The 5213-nt window shown below is 47.5% G+C and overlaps 1 pseudogene; it reads right to left on the bottom strand.

The window, feature by feature from the left end:
- Positions 1-2442: 2442 nt before the first annotated feature.
- On the bottom strand, positions 2443-3671 carry LOC103299589 (DNA-directed RNA polymerase II subunit RPB3-like; annotated as a pseudogene).
- Positions 3672-5213: the final 1542 nt, after the last annotated feature.

Here is a 5213-nt window from a genome sequence, read left to right as displayed (position 1 = left end):
CTAAATAAGGTCACAGTCTTAGGTCCTGGGGTGAAGACGGCAGCATATCTTTTGGGGGACGCAATCCAACACATAGCACCCAGTTTTCTCAAGTGTGAAATGTGAAGACTGTCCCCTGCCCCCAGGGTTTGGGAGAGGAGCTAATGATCGGTGTGTCTGAGGTCCTTTGCCCCAGAGCCTGGCACATAGCTAACGCTCAATGAACACCGTGTGTGCTGCCATCTGTGCAGGTGTGAGAGCCTCGGCGGCGAGTTAACGGAGAGGGAAATGGCTGGAACCGGGCGTGGAGGCCGAGGCTTCCCGTGTAAATGTGGGCGAAGTCTGGTCAGGTGTCCAGGGTCACCAACATCACAACCCCTGAAACCGAGTTCACCCCGTTTCCCAGGCGGCACCGTGAAAGCCTGCCCCATGGCGAGGGAGTGTCTGCCAGCTCCCGTGGGGCGGCCCAGCGCCTGCTGTTTGCTGATTTCGGAAGTGGAAACGCTCACCGAGGCAATTTCAGGACTTGGAACAAGGAGCTATGAAGACATGTACACAGAAGAAACGCCTGCTGCCTGCTCGGCCGGGGCAGTCCTGCGTGTCCTGGGGTCCTGGCTTCGGTCAGTGACCACACGCGTGTGGCGGGTTAGGGTTGGTGCCTCCGGCATGTGGAAGTGCGGTTAATGGTGTTTGGCTTAAAGAAGCTGCCAGGGACTCGGGCTTACCTCGCCGTCTCCCTGTCTCCTCTCCGGTGAGCGTTGTCCTTGAGTGTTTATTGCGCTACCTCAGCGGTCCCCCCTTACCCCGGGCTTTGCTTTCCGTGATTTTATTTTCGAGTTGAGTTACCTGAGCTCAACCACATTCCGAAAATATCAAATGGAAAATTCCATAAACAAACAATTCATGCATTTTACGTTCCTTGCTGTCCTGAGTTGGCGTGATGGAATCTTGCACCATCCCACTCTGTCCCGCCCAAGAACCTGAATCATCCCGTTTTCTGGCGTCTCCATGTGGTACAGACAGGACAATAAGGTAACTTAGCAGAAACCATTCACCTAAACTCTATTACAGTGTGTTGTTATTATTGCTCTATTTTACATTTTTAAAATGTATCAATTGATTGATTTTACAGAGAGAGAGGAAGGGGGGGGAGAGAAAGAGAGATCAATTTGCTGTTCCACTTATTGACACATTCATTGGTTGACTCTTGTACGTGCCCTGACCAGGGATCGAACCCACAACCTTGGTGTATCAGGAGGATGCTCTCAACAACTGAGCTACCCGGCCAGGCTCATGGCTCTATTTTATTATTAGTTATTATTGTTAATCTCTTACTGTATCTAATTTAGAAATTAAATTTTATCATAGGTGAAAAAGCAGTGCATGTAGGGTTTGGTGACACAGTTACGAAGAAAGCTGAGGAGACAGAGTAAAAGCATAACCATGGTGAGATGCATGTTAAAAGCACAGCCATTGGAGGAACTACACCTCAACATGATAGAGGCCATATATGACAAACCTACAGCCAACATCATACTCAATGGGCAAAACGAAAAGCATTGCCTTTAAGGATAAAACAAGGCAAGGATGTCTGCATTCACCACTCTTATTCAGCATAGCACTGGAAGTCCTAGCCACAGAGCTCAGACAAGAGGAAAACATAAAAGGCATCCAAATTGGAAAGAAGGAAGTAAAACTCTCATTATTTGCAGATGAGATGATATTGTACATAGAAAACCCTAAAGACTCCACCACAAACTACTAGATTTAATAAATAAATTTGGCAAAGTAGCAGGATACAAAATTAACACCCAGAAATTGATGGCATTTTAATTAATTTATTTATTTACTAGCGTTCCCGTTGCAGGAAAAATCCTGCAATAGGGTTTCCTGCTGGACTCTACCCCACCCTGCCTGCTCTCCTCCCTTGTCCCCCGCCCCGCCTTCTCCGCCAGCCCCCCTGCTTTTCTCCCTTCTCCGCCAGCCCGCCCGCTCTTCTTCCTTCTCCCCTGGCCCCGCCTCTACTCCTCCCTTCTCCTCCCCCGTGGCTTGCTTGCTTCTCTGCAGCTTTGCTCCCTTCTGCAGCTCTTGGCTTCTTTCTAGGCTGTCTTGATATGCAAATTAGCCGCCATCTTTGTTGGGGTAATTTGCATACTCGTCCTGATTGGCTGGTGGGCGTGGCTTTGGCTGGTGGGCGTGGCTTGCGCGTAGTGAAGGTGCGGTCAATTTGCATATTTGTCCATTATTAGGTAGTATTTATTTATTTATTTTGATGGGTAGAGAATGAAATACAGGGCTTATTAGGGGGGGGGGGGGGGTGGAGGAGCAGCCAGGATCCAAAGACATTTGGGAATTTGAGCGAAGTGTAGGCTGACCATGGGCAGGGACTGGGTTTGTAGGTGGCCTGAATGAGACTTCTAACACTCAATCCTAACAGCGGAAACCTAAGGTACAACTGTGAAATGCTAACTTCCAAGAGAAAGTCAGTCAAGAGCTGAAATGACCAAAAGAGGAGGGTCTAGCTCAGTGGTTTTCAACAGGGAAGCAGTACAACCTCTACAAGCAGACCAGGGGGAAGGGAGGTCTGGGTTCTGGGGAGACTAGCCATCAGCAGGCAGGGCCAGGGATGCTGCATGCTCAGTGAAGGACTGTCCTGCCTCAAATACCAGGGGCACCCCCGTAATCTACCTGGGACCAAGCAAGGATGGGGGGCACCCTTCCCCTCTGCTACATCTCCAGTTGGTGCTGATGGCTTGCTAAGAAGTTAAGTACAGCTGTTGGGACTTCTGGAGCTAGGAGGGTCTCAGGAGACCTGCACACAGCTGCTGCTCGGATCCTTTTCCGCTCAGGCGGATGAGCTGCGGCTAATTTATGGTGAGGACGTCACTCTGGATCTCGTGGCTCAACTGGGTCTGTAAATCACTCAGCTTCTTCTTCAACCCAGAGAGGGCTGAGAGGACGATGGTTTCAGGGCGCAGAGAGCCACAGGACTCCATGTTGTAGTAAAACCTCTCCAGCTTGCCATTGGGGTCGTACGGAACCTGGGACTCATCTTCATCCAGCTCTGAGTACTCGCTCTTTGGCCACTCCTCTGGCTTGGGGTACACCGTGTGCCTCAGGGCATTGTCGGGATCTTACTCAAAAGCCACCCCTGTAGTCGGGTTCCACTTGGCATGTTCTTTGCCAAAGCCCTTCTTGGCATAGGCGCGGAGTCTCAGCTCCTGGCCCTTCCGCAGCTTGACGATGAGGATGTCGTCCTGGTCCACGTAGTCATTAGGGTCGTTATCTCGGTTTCGGGATGTCACTGGAATGACCCGGGGGCTGTTGGAGATGAGGTCTCGAGACGTGACGTGACGAGTCTGGTCTTCGTTGCACCGCACGTCGAGAGTGAGCTCCACCGAGCACTCGGGGCAGAACTCCTCACACGTGCAGTCTCGGGAGTACTGCAGCTTGTCCACAATGTCATCGCTAGTGAGGGGGATTAATCCAAGCCTGTGAGCGATGAATTCGTCGTGAAGGACTGAGGAATTGGCGTCAATCTGAACCCAGTCAATGGCTATTATGGGCACCTCAGCGATGAAGACCCTCTGAATAGAATTAGCCACCGCTAGGTCCATATTCTCGATGATGAACTTGACATTCTCGTTGGTGAGCTCCGTGATCCGCACGGTGGGCTGGTTGGCATACGGCATCATGCTCTGCGGCCCGGCAGGCCGCTGTCGTCAACCCTGCAGCGCGCCCCCGCATCGGAAGTCTGATGGCATTTTTATGTACCAATAATGGATTCCCAGAAAGAGAAACTAAAAAAACAACCCTATTTACCATTGCAACAAAAAAATTAAGAAACTTAGGCATAAATTTAACCAAGGAGGTAAAGGACCTGTGCTCAGAAAACTACAGGACGTTGAAAAATAGAGGAAGATGTAAACAAGTGGAAGAATATACTATGTTCATGGATTGGTAGAATCAACATTATTAAAATGGCCACAAAGCAATCTATAGATTCAATGCAATCCCTATTAAAGTACCAATGGCCTATTTCACAGATCTAGAACAAATACCCCAAAAATTCATATGGAATCAAAAAAAGATCCCAAATAGCCACAGCAATCTTGAGAAAGAAGAACAAAGTTGGAGGGATCACAATACCAGATTTCAAGTTATGCTACAAAGCCACTGTAATCAAACAGCCTGGTACTGGCATAAGAACAGGCATATAGACCAATGGAACAGAACAGAGACCCCAGAAATCGACCCAAGCCATTTTGCTCAATTAACATTTGACAAAAGAGGCAAGAGCATACAATGGAGTAGACAGTCTCTTCAATAAATGGTATTGAAAATTGGACAAGTACAAGTAAAAAAAAGAAACTAGACCACCAACTTACACCATACACAAGAATAAACTCAAAAGGGATAAAAGACTTAAATATAAGTCAGGAAACCATAAAAATCCTAGAAGAAAACATAGGTAGCAAAATCTCAGACATCTCACATGGCAGAATTTTCATAGATACATTGCCTAGGGCAAGAGAAACAAAGGAAAAATAAACAAATGGGACTACATTAAAATAAAAAGCTTCTGCACAGCAAAAGAAACCGGCATCAAATTGAAAATGAAACCCACTGTATGGGAGAACATATTTGCCAATGATACATCTGATAAGGGGTTAATTTCCAAAATATATAAAGTACTCATACAACTTAACACCAGGAAGACAAATAACCCAATTAAAAAATGGGCAAAGGACCTAAATAGACACTTTTCTAAGGAGGACATACAGATGGCCAAGAAACATGAAAAAATGCTCAATGTCACTAATCATCAGAGAGATGTAAATTAAAACGACAGTGAGGTATCACCTCACACCTGTCAGAATGGCTACCATCAACAATGGCTACCATCTTGTCCAAATCAGCAAAGGACAAGGGCTGGCGAGGATGTGGGGAAAAGGGAACCCCCATGCACTGCTGTGGGAACACAGACTGATACAACCACATGGAAAAGTGTGGAGTTTCCTCAAAAAATTAAAAATGGAACTGCCGTTTGACCCAGTGACCCCACTTCTAGGAATGTATATCCTAAGAAGCCCGAAGCACCACTCGGAAAGAATGTATGCACCCCTATGTTCATAGCAGCACACTCTACAATGGCTAAGAACTGGAAACAGCCCATGTGCCCATCAGTAGATGACTGGATAAAAAAGCTGTGGGACATCTACACCATGGAATAC

Source organism: Eptesicus fuscus, chromosome 14, assembly GCF_027574615.1.
Source record: "Eptesicus fuscus isolate TK198812 chromosome 14, DD_ASM_mEF_20220401, whole genome shotgun sequence".
Lineage (NCBI taxonomy): Eukaryota > Metazoa > Chordata > Mammalia > Chiroptera > Vespertilionidae > Eptesicus > Eptesicus fuscus.
Note: the sequence above shows the minus strand (reverse complement) of the source record. Positions and strands in the feature narration are given on the sequence as shown.